This window comes from Manihot esculenta, chromosome 17 (genome assembly GCF_001659605.2).
Source record: "Manihot esculenta cultivar AM560-2 chromosome 17, M.esculenta_v8, whole genome shotgun sequence".
NCBI classification, from domain to species: Eukaryota; Viridiplantae; Streptophyta; class Magnoliopsida; order Malpighiales; family Euphorbiaceae; genus Manihot; species Manihot esculenta.
The window spans coordinates 15,703,986-15,718,812 of record NC_035177.2 but is presented as its reverse complement, the minus strand read 5'-3'; the positions used below and the strand labels follow the sequence as shown (position 1 = coordinate 15,718,812).

The window sequence follows — 14,827 nt, the reverse complement described above, 5'->3', positions numbered from 1 at the left end:
CAGGAAGGCCAACCCATAGCATATTTCAGTGAGAAGCTAGGTGGCGCACATTTAAACTATTCCACCTATGATAAAGAGTTCTATGCACTGATTAGGGCTCTTGAAGTTTGGGAACACTACTTGCTGCCTAATGAGTTCGTGATTCATACCGACCATCAGTCTCTCAAACACTTGAAGGGACAATGTAAGTTGAACAAGCGGCATGGTAAGTGGGTTGAGTATCTCAAAATATTTTCTTATGTGATTAAATACAAGCAAGGTAAAGAGAATGTGGTTACTGATGCATTATCTAGACGTTATGCATTGACTTTCAAGCTTAGTTCTAAGTTGTTAGGATTTGAACATTTGAAAGATATATATGAGAATGATACTAATTTTTCTGATGCATTTAAGGCATGTGAACATAGGGCATTTAACAAGTTTTATTTGCATGATGGGTTTCTTTTTAGGGGGAAACAAATATGCATACCCAATTGTTCAGTGTGTAAGTTGCTTGTTAGAGAATCACATTCAGGAGGATTAATGAGATATTTTGGTGTGCAAAAGACTTTAGACATGTTGAACGAACACTTTTATTGGCCTAATAGCGAAAATATGTAGAGAAAATTTGTGCTCAATGCTTTGCATGTAAACAGGCTAAATTTAAGTCTTTGTCACATGGGTTGTATACTCCTTTGCCTGTACCTACTGAACCTTGGACTGATATATCTATGGCTTTTGTGATAGGTTTACCTAGGACAAAAAGAGGTAGAGATTCAGTGTTTGTTGTTGTAGACCGCTTTAGTAAGATGGAACATTTTATTCCATGTCATAAAACTGATGATGCAACGAACATAGTTGATTTGTTTTTCAGGTAAGTAGTCTGTTTGCATGGTATACCCAGGACTATTATTTCTGATAGAGATTCAAAGTTCCTTAGTCATTTCTGGCGTGTTTTGTGGGGGAAATTGGGTACTAAACTTTTATTTTCTACTACTTGTCATCCACAAACAGATGGCCAAACTGAAGTTGTTAATAGGACTTTAGGAACTATGCTTCGTGCTATTATGGGTAGGAACTTGAAAACTTGGGAATAATGTTTGCCATATGTTGAATTTGCTTATAATTGCACTGTCCATTCTTCTACTGGTTATTTACCTTTTGAGATTGTGTATGGTTTTAATCCATTAACTGTATTAGATTTAATGCCTTTACCTTTAAACGAGTTGTCTAATTTAGATGGAAAAGCGAAGGCTAAAATGCTTAAATCAATACACGTAAAAGCGCGTGAGTATATTCAGAAGTGTAACAGGATGTATAAGAAACAGGCCAATAAGGGTCGCAAGAAAGTTGTATTTAGACAAGATGATTGGGTTTGGATCCATATGTGAAAGGAAAGGTTTCCGGCTCAAAGGAAATCAAAACTCAATGCATGAGGGGATGTGATGCGGAACTCAAGATCAACATGTGATCAAAAACCCCGTCACACAACTTGACAAAGAACAAGATAAAGATATCTTTCAAAAGGTTGCTCTACTACACCCCTAACCAACCAATGTGATTAGAAACATAGATAATCAAGCGAAGATTGATCTACCACACCTCTAACCAACCAATGTGATTAGAAATATAGATAATCAAGCGAAGGTTGCTCTACCACACCCCTAACCAACCAATGTGATTAGAAACATAGATAATCAAGCGATTCCAGCTTGGAGAATGCTACAAAAAATTCTTGATAAGTTAACAAAGTATGGAGGAGATCCATATCAGAACGCCACAAGGTTAAACCTTGATAAGTTGCCAAATAACGGAGAAGAATAAAATATTGTTCATAAAATCATCTTTATTCATTCGCTTCCTATGGCTGCCACCTTAAGAGTATTTTTATAGCATTCAAACCCTAATTCTATTATAGGAAGGTGTAATTACAATATAGGAAGGATATTTAGTCAAATAGTCAAACCTGAATTACATTAAAAATCATTTTCCTAAATTATCTTGGAGAAATCTCCTTCCTAAATGGGCTGCACGAATTTGGCTTCTAATGTAGGCCAAATTAATTTAAAACAAATCCCACAAAATACTAAAATACCAAAATAATAAAATTGGTCTAAATGCAATTTGGCCATATATGCATTATGCGATCTGAAATTGCGTTGTGCGTCCACATATGTTGAAGAGAGTGTGACTTGTTTCCTTATTCTCCCATGCTTCCTAAATATAGTTCTCATCTCGTAAGCCTTGAATTAAGCGATGATAACTTGATTTGTCATAATTTGGAGTTTTCCATTTTAAATCTTTGAAGCATCGTATTATTTCCTTGCTCATATCATTAATGATGTGGAACCCAAGACCAACATGTGATCAAAAACCTAGTCACACAACTTGATAAAGAACAAGACAAAGATATCTTCCAGAAGGTTGCTCTACTACACCCGTAACCAACTAATGTGATTAGAAACATAGATAATCAAGCGAAGGTTGCTCTACCACACCCCTAACCAATCAATGTGATTAGAAACATAGATAATCAAGCGATTCTAGCTTGGAGAACACCGCAAGAAATTCTAGATAAGTTAACTAAGCATGGAGGAGATCCATATTAGAACGTCACAAGGTTAAACCTCGATAAATTGCTAAATAATGGAGAAGAACAAAATATTATTCATAAAATCATCTTTATTCATTCGCTTCCTATGGCTGCCACCTTAAGAGTGTTTTTATAGCCTTCAAACCCTAATTCTATTGTAGGAAGGTGTAATTACAATATAGGAAGGGTATCTAGTCAAATAGTCAAACCCGGATTACATTAAAGATCATTTTCCTAAATTATCTTGGAGAAATCTCCTTTCTAAATGGGCAGCACGAATTTGGCTTCTAATATAGGCCAAATTAATTTAAAATAAATCCCACAAAATACTAAAATACCAAAATAATAAAATTGGTTTAAATGCAATTTGGCCATACATTCATTATGCAATCTGAAATTGCGTTGTGCGTCCACATGTTTTGAAGAGAGTGTGACTTGTTTTCTTATTCTCCCATGCTTCCCAAATATAGTTCTCATCTCGTAAGTCTTGAATTAAGCGATTGTAACTTGATTTGTCATAATTTGGAGTTTTTCATTTTAAATCTTTGAAGTATCGTATTATTTCCTTGCTAGTATCAGGATGGACCATATCAAGTGTTGGAACGGATCAATGACAATGCATACATAATTGATCTGCCCGATGAGTTTGGTGTAAGTGTTACCTTTAATGTTTCTAATTTGTCTCCTCTTGATTTTGGTACAGATTCGAGAACAAATCCTTTTCAAGAGGGAGAGGATGATATAAGTACAACCAACAACACCAAAAATGATGAGCTAGCATTGCCTCAAGGACCAATTACAAGGTTGAGATCCAAGAGGTTGAAGGAAGCACTTCAAGGATTCATGAAGGAATATGTTGAAGCTTTGCAAGTTCATTTTGAAGTTGAAGAATAATTTGGCCATTCCAAGTCAATTAGACCGAATGTGTCCTTGTTGACAATTCGAATTTTGTATCTATAGTGGGTAGTTATTTAGTAGTTGGTAGTTAACCAATAGTGGGTAGTTAACCAGTAGCGGATAGTGACATAGATTATGGATCCATGCAGAGTAGTGGGTAGTGGCATAGATCATGGGTCTATGCATAGTAGTGGGAAGTGGCAAAGATCATGGGTTTTTGTTTATATTATATAAAGCATCTCTTTTTCCATATTGTACACAGATTATCAATTATTCAATACAATTGCTTTACGTGATTTTTTTTAAGAGCTTAAGAGAGATGTTGGTTCTTGATATTGTATCACGAATAAGGTTTGATACTAACTTGTATGATTCTTATTCTTGCTGCTCTTAAAATCAATCAGTTATAAGTATTCTTAATTGCATGTTAATTAAGGGTGCTTTAGATTGGAGAATTATTTTCTAAACTAAGTACTTTTTACTAGGGTATGTGTCGTTTTAGTCTCTAATAGGCTGGGGTTCCGCATCAATCAGTCTCATTTCAGTTGGCTTCTGCAGGTGTTTCAATTGTCATGCCTGAACTGGTCTTATATATTCTTTATGGACTTCCACTAGAGTTTAAGGAAATCGCAACAACTTTGAGGGCACGAGAAACGCCTATTTCTTTTGAAGAATTACATGAAAAATTTTCTGATGTTGAATCACAACTCACTCGAGAATCAACTCTTGTCTCTAACTAGATTAATGTTAATTATGTTGCAAACAGGTCTGATGCAAGCAATCGATCATTCCGATCGAATTCCATAACTCAGAATCAAAGCAATAATCATCCATATGCTAGAAATCAATCGAACAATGGTAGTTGAGCTCATGTTGTGTGTCAATTTTTTGAACGCTCAGGACATGTGATGAATTAGTGTTTTAAGTTGAAGAAGTGCCCATGGCTATTCAATTCAAACTCCACAGCCGGTTCTAAGCCTCAGGTCAATTATGCAACAAACTCTTCATCTGGGCATTCTGTTGATTCTAAATGGTTATTGGATTCTGGAGCAAATTAGAATGTTATTAAAGATATACAAAATCTGGCCATTCATTCAGAGTATGACGATATTGAGGATGTGATGTTAGTCAATGGAACAAGTCACTCTATTACTCATATTGGTTCAGTATCTTTCTCTACTCCATCACAAAATTTAACTCTGAATAATATTCTTTGTGTACCGGCTTTAAACAAGAACCTCATATCGGTCTATCAGTTTTGTGACACTAATAATGTTAAAGTAGCTTGTAATCCATTCTCTTTTTGTGTGAAGGATTTGCGCACGGGGATACTGCTAGTGAAAGGAGAGCCTAAGAATGGAGTGTATGAGTGGCCACCTACTGTTTCAAAGTCAAAATCTCTGCAAGTCCTTTATACGGTCTGAACCTCTCATCCTGTTTGGCATTGACGTCTTGGTCATCCATCCACTCCTGTTTTGCATTAGATTCTTCAGAATGTTAATGAGTCTTTTATGTCAGTTAATTCTATATTTTTCTGTGATTCGTGTAAATGCACTAAAATGCATAAAGTTCAGTTTTCTGAGTCTACAATTAAGAGTGCAACACCATTAGAACTAATTTATTGTGATGTTTAGGGTACAGCCCCTGTTTCTTCTATAGAAGGTTTTCATTATTATTTAATCTTAGTAGATCATTTTACAAAATATATTTGGTTATCTCCATTATAAAAGAAGTCAGATGTGTCTGCAGTGTTTCCATCCTTCAAGAAAGTGGTTGAAAAATACTTTAAAAAGTCAATTGTTTTTGTATATTCCAATAATAGTGGCGAGTTTATTCATCTTAAATCTTTTTTTGCAGAACATGGTATTTCTCACTTCTTGGCACCACCATATACACTAGAACCTAATTCTACGACTGAACATTATCATCGCCATATTGTTGAAATTGGTATGACGATGCTTCATCTAGCAAAATTACCTTTACAATTCTGCTTACATGCTTTCCTCACTGCTGCTTATCTTATTAATCGTATCCCTACACCAGTACTAAATAATGACTCCCCATTTGTCTGTCTACATGGTCATGTACCTAATTATTCTAAGCTTCAGGTGTTTGGCTGTCTCTGTTATCCATGGTTTCAACCTTACAATACAAATAAACTTCAACCGCGTTTGTCTCCATGTGTGTTTTTGGGATATTCGTCAAACCAAAGTCCTTACAAGTGCTTTGATATGTCTTCGTCTCGTCTTTATTTGTCTCAGCATGTAGATTTTGTCAAAAATTCTTTTCAATTGGAGTCTAAACGTCCTCAAGGGTCCATATTGAATACATGGTCATCACTTCATTTTGTTCTGCCTTTCGATCAAACTCCTATAGGTACTTGTGTGGTCACACAAACATCTTCTTCTGGGACACTTCTCTCACCTGCAGTACCCTCACTGCCAATGTCTTCACCAGGAAGATTTGAAGAGCCTAATTCAGCTATATCAAGTACAAATTCTGATTCTCCTAATGTTAGTGAACAGTCTGTGTCGTGTGAGAATCAAGCAGGTTAGACTTGTGAACTTCTTGACCGCCAACCAATTCAGTCAACTCATCCAATGACAACTAGAAGCAAGAACAACATCTACAAGCCTATTAATCGCTTGTGTCTAGCTATGAAGCAGTGGCTCAACCAAAGTCGTTTGTTCCTAAGATTTTTGCTCAAGCACTAAAAGACCCTAAGTGGCGGGCTATAATGGATGAGGAATATCATGCTTTACAGAAACATAAGACATGGACTCTAGTTCCTTCCTCTATGGCTATTAATGTGGTAAGCTGTAAATGGTTGTTTCGCATTAAATGTGAGGATTCCTGTTCGATATAAGGCAAGATTAGTTGCTCGAGGGTTTACTTAAAGACCCGAATTAGATTATGATCAGACATTCTCTTCGGTTGCGAAGCATGCCACTATTCGAATTATACTATTAATCGTTGTTTCTTCATATTGGTCACTATAATAGGTTGATATGAATAATGTCTTTCTTCATGGTAAACTTATTGAAATTGTGTTTATGGATAAACCTCCGAGTTATATTGATGATAAAAATTCAACCTCCGTGTGTCTGTTGGAAAAGTCACTATATGGTCTCAAACAGGCACCAAGAGCGTGGTATCAGGAACTTCCACAATTCCTTGCCTCACGAGGATTCACACAATCGCAATATGATAATTGCTTGTTCATCTACTCCAAAAATGGGGTGCTTATTTATATACTCGTCTATGTTGACGATATAATCGTCACTGAAAATCAATATGCTTGTGTTGAAGAGTTTATCAAATTCTTCAAATTGAAATTCTCGGTTAAAGACTTAGGCAACCTGAACTTCTTTCTTGGTGTTGAAGTGAATCACACAGCTATAAGTATCTTCTTATCCCTACAAAACTATATTCAGGAATTTCTTGAGCTTGCACAAATAAAGGGAGAAAATTCGGTGACAACACCGTTATCACCTACAACACTATTAAAGCAGGATGATTCTACTCACTTAGATGATGTTACTTTGTTTTGGACTATAGTGGATAAGCTACAGTACTTACTGCTAACTAGACCAAACATTGCTTTTGTGGTCAATAAACTTGCACTATTTACCTCTCGACCAACAATAAATCATTGGTCTACGATCAAACGACTCCTTTGGTATCTCAATGGTACCTATGATGCAAGTCTGTTCTTGAAAAGAAATTCCTTTGTGTGCTACATGCTTTTTTCGATATTGATTAGGCTGGCAATCCAAATGATTGGACATCAACTAGTGCAAACATCATATTTTTGGGTCGTAATCCTGTTGCATGGTCATCTAAGAAGCAGAAAATAGTGGATAGATCCTCGATCGAGGCTAAATACCGCTCGATTGCATCAACATCTGCTGAGCTATCTTGGGTACGAAACTTACTTCAGGAACTTCATGTCAAATGTTCTGCAACTTGAGTCATCTACTGCAACATATTGCATATGTCTCGTCTAAAGAGCAACTTGTAGATCTTCTAACAAAAGCACTCTCCACTTAAGACTTTGAACATTTGAAGACCAAGATTGGCATCTCTTATTGGTCGCCATCTTGCAGGGGTGTGATAAAATCTCGGGTCCTTAGCTGTAAATAACTTATAATTATCTTGTAATAACCTTGTAATTATCTCCTATGATTTATCCATAGATTAGGCTTCTGCTAGTTGTGGTTATTAATTAACCCTAGCTTGTGTATATATAAATATTGTTGTAACCATTCTCAAAGAAATAATAGAAATCATGTTCTCTCAAAACATCTTTAAAAACCATGTTTGTGTGACTCTAGATAACTGTTGTTTTTTTCATCTATCTTCAGGAAGAATGCACCCACGCAATTCGTTGATCTCATGCATGATTCATTTGTGATTTATATGGAAATTTGGGTTTCTAATAAAGAGATTTCGCATCGTCGGTAAGTTTGATGTCTTCACTGTTGATTTATAAGGACCAATTGGGGTTTTCTTTCTAATTAATTGCCATAATCATCTTAGAATCAATTTATGTTTGGAGAATCCATTAGTATATAATTAATTTCTTGAGTTTAGAGTTCTATCAAGGGTATGTTTGTTCAGATGACTATTTATATGTTTTTTTTTTTTCAAAATTTCAATTGGATTCCATATATATGGAGTAAAACTCCCACTACATTGTAACAAAGATCTTTGGTACTCCAGTTTCTTTTTCTCTACTCTATGATGACGTAGAGGGCTTAGATATAAGACACTCATCTTCTTTGATCTCTTATCTATTATGTTGCTAGGACAATGATCTTGCATATTGAATACACTTCTCGAGAAACTTATATATGATTCAATATGTCCAAAACTTATTTAATACTTGATTTAGTCACCAATCCTTAGAAATAGACAAGATATCTTAATAATTAAAATGAGAAAAATGAACAGGGAAATAATATTGATTAGCACAAAAAAGGTTGGTTAATTATTATTATATTATTAATAGCTAGTAGGTGATTTAAGTGATTCCTTGTTTGTATAGGTCATAAGCAAGGGAAGAAAAAAGTTGGACTATCGTTTTCTTTTGTAGGGAAGACATGTTGGATTCTTGTTTAATTTGTATGCTTGCTTCTTATGGTGAAGTGATAGTGCACCCACTACTCTTAGCATTCAATTTGGTCTTCTCTGTGATTGCTAGTGGTAGGCTAGTTGATGCTTTAGTTTTGAACAGGGAAACAAAATATCTAATGAAGAAGTTTATATATTTTTATGTGAATTTCCAAGTTGATGTTTTGTTTTTTGTGTGTGTGATGGAGAATAATCTAGATTTCCTTTCATTCATTTACTAGGAGAAAAGAGAAACACCACAAACAAGTAGATGTGATGTGGTAACCATTTTTTCTCCAAACAGGTAATCAAGAGGGGGGCAAACTTCTAAGGCTATACTGAGCATAGAATCAAACGCGATGGGCTCATTTACTATAACCATTTTTGTCCAAAGACTAGTCATGATGGAACTAAACTCCTAGTATATAGAATCTCTAACAGAAATTTTGGATTTGGTTTAATCAAAGAGAAATGCAGAGGCTTTTCTGGTTGTGTAATGTGGCTCATTATTGTAAAAAACATAAATAAAAAGAAATACATTCCTCACTCATCTTAAACCAAGAGCTAATACCTAAGGTAATTGCAGACTTTCTAATTCTTGCTGCTTCTCATTTTCTTATTGCAGCATGAGTAGGCTAATCATGCTGTTGTTGCACACAGCATGAGCAGTCTGCTCATGCTGCTGTGTGCTACTCATTCTGCAGCAGCACACAGCAACACGAGCAATGTGCTGCTGCAGTATGCTGTTGCACACAGCATGAGCAGCCCACTCATGTTGCTGATCTCTATTGCCTTTGAGTTTGGTTGAAACCTTATCTTTATGAGAAGTATTTGAATTCTTGTTTCCCGATTTCTGCCATTATCGTCCACTTCTAGAACCCTACTTTAATACAATTGCTTAGAAAATGAAATTAAGTAAAAAAAAAAATCAATTCTCACCGACTAATAACTAGATAATTGTATTTTTTTCATTAATCTTTATGAAGAATTCATTCACGCTATTTATTGATTTCCTACATATCCATTTGTGATTTTTACGATAATTTAGATTTCTAATGAAGAGATTTGGCTTTGTTTGATTCAATTTATATTTGCAGTTTCTATGTAATTAATTTCTTGGTTTTAGAGTGCTACTAATAGTTGTTCGGAGTACTATTTATATGTTTTTTTCTAAATTTCGTATGGGTTCCATATATATGAAATATAACGTAATATAGTTTTAAATAATCTTTCAGCACAACTTTTCCTCCAGAGAACTGAAACAAGAGGAAGAAGAAGAAGAAAGAAGCCGCTGGTAACCTAAAATTTCCTTTAATAGTAGCTGTTGATTTATTTTCTGCTAAATATTTATAAAATACCCATTGTCTTATGATAGAGATCTTTGGTACTCCATTTTCTTTTCCTCTGCTCTATGATGAGAAAGACAGAAGCACAAGTATAAGAAGATTAAAAGAAAATGAGCAAAGATTTTTTTATAAAATTAATTAATTCAGAACTATACAGATAATAAAGAACAAAAATTTTACTTGCTTTTGTTGTGAATGAAATGGTACAGCCTACTGAAAAACTGATATTCAAATTGGAATGAATACCTATTGATGTAGCACACAACAGCATGAGCAGAGCACTCTGCTCATGCTGCTGCAGTCTGCTTTGCTAATGTCTAATGAGCACACTGTAGCATGAGCAGAGTACAATAGCAGCAGCATGGGTAATCTGCTCATGCTGTTGTTGTGTGCTGCAGCATTCAACAGCATGAGCAATTTGCTCATACTACAGAATTTTGGTAACTAAGGTACCATGAAATTTTATTTAACTTATTCTAGAGTTGAGGGCCATGTTTTTGTAATTTTAATATTCTCTCATAAGAAAAGTAATTGTTTACTGTATTTGTTTAATTCATACTAACTTTTTATCACACTTATGATTTTTTATGTCTTAATAAACCTATATAAGATTCGAAATCTATTTACAAAAGCAATGTCTAACTCTTGTGACCATTCTCTATACTATTATATTTTAGAAAAATCTAGCTGCTTCCAATTTCAGTACGCAGAAGCTTAGAGAGAAGATTACACCAACTAGAGCTTCATTGTATTCTTGTAAAGAAGTAAGTATTCGTGATAAAGATAGTTGATTTAATAGTCAATATATGAAAGTACTTCTAATTGACACTTTCAATTACATATATATAACTCTTATCATGTGATTTTGAAATTATTGGTATTGATATATAATTATGTTTTGAGTTTGTGTAATGACTTTTCAAATTTTATTATTTTTCCAATAGGATAGCGACAATGCAAGTCAAGATGATCATCATTCTCCAAACAATCATGTCATGAATCAGATCGGGAAATGATAAAATAAACTGAGAATTATTTCAAGTTTTTCTTATATGCTATCAAGACATTTTGACATATGATTTTGTGGGATTGTAATTCTCATTATACTTTCTTACAATTAACTATTAAAGAGTGCGGATGGGATCAAGTTTTTTTCGAATCGGATGCTTAGGTTCTTATTGTATCCATTAACAATGCTTCATTAGATGATTTATCACCTTTTGCTCTTTTAGTTCAAGATTGTAAATTGCTTCTATCCAGTTATGAGGAAGCAAGATGTACTTTTATTCACAGGTCTGCGAATGATGTCGCTCATGTTCTAGAAACATCGACTCATTCTGAGTCAGGTCAAGGAGTTTGGGTTCATGTCCCTCCTCCTCATATAGTTTCCTTGATCGCTTTGAGTTAATAATATTTCTTTCATTTTCAAAAAAAAAAAAAAAAAAAAAAAAAAAACTACTTGATATTGGTATTGGGTTATAGAACTTTTTACATATTAATAGTAAATATTTTGATTACATTTTTTCTCAAGTTTTGAATGCCTTAAATAGACATTTATATTATATTTGGTTATAACACTTATAGTAAAAATAAATAATAAATAAAATTAGTATCACAATTTATAGAGATAGTTAAAATCGCCTCTGAAATTGCATAAAACTTTACTAAATTAATTATGAATAAATTTGGTGTCAAATTATAAAATAATAGTATTAACCAACCACTTTTAGCAGAAATTTTATAAAAGTGTTTAAAATCACCCTTATGAATCGTCTATAATTCATAACAGCTTTTGGTGGTAAACACCTTATATTCTGCCATTACACTCAACTGCTTTTAGTAGTAAACACTATAGGAGCAATTTTGATCGCCCCTATAAATTTACCTTCTTTTGCTTCAGGAAGGGATCATGATGTGTATAGGAGTGCTTTTAACCACCTCTACATATTGCCGCTATATATCATCGTTTATCTCGGCGGTTTTCAAAACCGCCTCTATATTGTAGAGATGCAGTCAAAAAAGGCAATTTTGGGGTAGTTTTAGAAACTGCCTCAAACTGATGTAGGGCGGTTTAAACCGTTCCTACATACAGAAAAAACGCCCCATATCTACCCTTTCCTGTAGTGACGGTTTATTTCATCTGAAGTGTGTAGGATTTATCTCAAAGATGATCAGTTGTCTAATAATCTCATCTACCTTAATTCTTTATTCGACAGAACTGATCGTATGAGGAACACGAATGACTTGTACCCTACTGGGAGCTGGCATCATATTTCTATACACATATAAAAAATAAATTAAAGGTTCAAACAAAATAACCACAATAATAATAATAATAAAATGATAATGAGAACAACAAAAAAATATTCTTTAGACATTTTTCAAAAGAAATGTTAAAAATTATTTTATAATAATTAAATATTATTAAAAAATAATTACAAAAAAAGCCCAATTTTGTTTATATTTTTTTAAATCTTATTTATCAAAAAACATTTATTAATTTTTTATTTAATTTTGGACCATAAATTTATTTTTTTATAAAAAATATATATAGCTAAAAAATTGTATAATTTCCCTTATTTTAATTAACAAAAATAAAAGAAAACAGGCCTAGGCTGCCATACCAGTGCACGGGCTGGGCCTGAGCATTTGCGGCACTCAGTCTCACTCGCTTGGACCTACACCTTGCTCGATGTTGCGCGCTTGAGTCTATGCAAAACCTGATGCCACGCACTTGGACTTTTGGTGCGCCTAGGCTTGTGTGGTTCAAGACTGCACACAGCCAGGCATGCGTCTAGGCCCATGTCCCACGCACATGCGAGCTTCCAACCAAGCACTCAACTAAACTAAAGCTAACCAATCTAGGCCTATGGTGTGGACTGTTACACTCACCAAAGGAGACACATGAGACCCACATGCCATCTTCTAAACTCCATTTTATCCCTAAATCTTTTCTTGTTGGGGGATTTTTGGATGCTCCAAGTCATTCTATAGTGTCCAATTTTATCAAAAGCTAGTCTATCCTAGAGTTTGGGATTTACTAAACTTTTACCGTGATTGACATTGTAATACCCGGCTAGACTCCGGTATCGAAATTTCTACCGTCCGGTGGAATCTCGGATGTCGGAAACCTCTAGAAGGGTAAAATCATGTTTTTATAAAATGTTTTAATGTATCTTATGGTTTTAAGCAAAAAGGAGATTGAGTTTTAAATGAAAAAGACCAAGGAGACATTTCCAGGTTCGGCCGCCAAACCTCAAGTTCGGCCGCCGAACATGGGATGGTTTAGGGGGACAAGTTAGGCTTCCGAAAGTTTCAAAGGTTCGGCCGCCGAACCTCATATTCGGCCGCCGAACCTCATATTCGGCTGCCGAACTTGCATGAGTTTTGGAGGCACTTTAGGCTGCCGAAAGGTGGTCTGCCAGCCCCTATATCAGAGCTCCATGGCCGAAACGGGCGAGTTTTCTCCCCATTTTCGGCCACGGTGAGTTCTTGCTCTCCCATGGTTCATTTTAGATGTTTTTCCTTCGATCTTTCATGTTTTAACAAGCTTTATGTTGATTTGAAGATATTTGAACAAAAGAGCGAGTTTTGGAAGCTTGGAGACCAAAGAGTTGAGATCTCTCCCATCTCCAAGTTGGATCGTCTCTCCTCTCATTCTTCAAGAGGTAAGAGTAGATCCATAGTTCCTTTAATATTTTAAGTAAGTTTTATGAAGTTTCTTGGGGTAGAAATGCATGTGTAGGTTTATGTGGAGTTTATGGGTTTACTGTGCGTTTATGAACAATGTATGTTGGATATGCATGTTTGATGTGTTGTAGTTGGGGTTTAGGATAGTTTGAAGCCCCTAGGAGCTTGTATGCTTGAGTATGCATGTTGTAGAATAGGAAAATGCGTAATTGGGAGGCGTTTATGCATGTTGAGCTGAGTTTCTGCCCTTTGGGAAGAACTCAGGTTCGGCAGCCGAAGGTTCTTTCGGCCGCCGAACCTGCCTTTGGTAGCATGTATCGGCTGTCGAACCCTGCCCCCGAAAGTGGACTTTCGGCTCTGGAAGGGAGTTTCGGCCGCCGAAAGTGTCGCCGAAGGTGCATGACTTTCAGCTCTGGAGGGCCTTTCGGCCGCCGAACCTGCCGCCGAAAGTGCCCTATTCAGCCCTCCTTTGCATGATTTATGTGATTGTTTTAAGGTATTTTAGGGGGTTTTTGGGGAGTATTTTAGAGTCATGTTTATGTATGTTAGGTCCCTCATTTGAGTCCACCTGTGTAGGTTTGGACCCGAGGAACCGAGGACCCCAGCAGTGAGTTCAGCTGCTTCTGAGTCTGTTAGAGCTTCAGCCAGAGGTGAGTGGAATACCTTATTTCGTTTCAAAGTAAATAAATAAATCCTGAGCATGATACACGCATCATGAATGCCATGAGATATATTAGGGTGCTTGCATTAGAATTCACGAATATGTTGCATTGCATAATATGTTGTTGATGTGGATGAATGTTGGATGATCCTTTAGCCGCACTACATTATGATATGATGTGATACGGTATGGAAGACCAGTGAGGCCCATTCTATGCCCCTGGCATATTGGAATGTTATGTTATGAATGTAATGTAAGAGAAAGACCAGTGAGGCCCAGTCTACGCCCCTGGCACTATTGGAATGAGTAATGGGCTATTGGTGACAAATTCATCCTTGATGTGGATTGTTTGTGATATGTTGCATTTCATGAAAGCATGAAATTTAATTTGAATGTTTAATTATTCTGCTCACTGGGCTTTATAGCTCACCCCTCTCCCTTAACCCCCAGGTTTGCAGGTACAGGGTAGACTAGGAGGTCAACAAGAGTAGAGTCTGGTTTTATGTAATAGCTAGATGTGAACATTAATATGTTGTAATGTAAAAGTAA

At 35.5% G+C, this 14,827-nt stretch overlaps 1 long non-coding RNA gene across 1 annotated transcript; it reads left to right on the top strand.

Moving 5' to 3' along the window:
- Window positions 1-8,956: 8,956 nt before the first annotated feature.
- LOC110604356 lies at window positions 8,957-11,086 on the top strand. The gene is made up of 4 exons (XR_002486223.2): window positions 8,957-9,157; window positions 9,817-9,875; window positions 10,605-10,691; window positions 10,872-11,086. It is a non-coding gene; the product is annotated as an uncharacterized LOC110604356 (long non-coding RNA).
- Window positions 11,087-14,827: the final 3,741 nt, after the last annotated feature.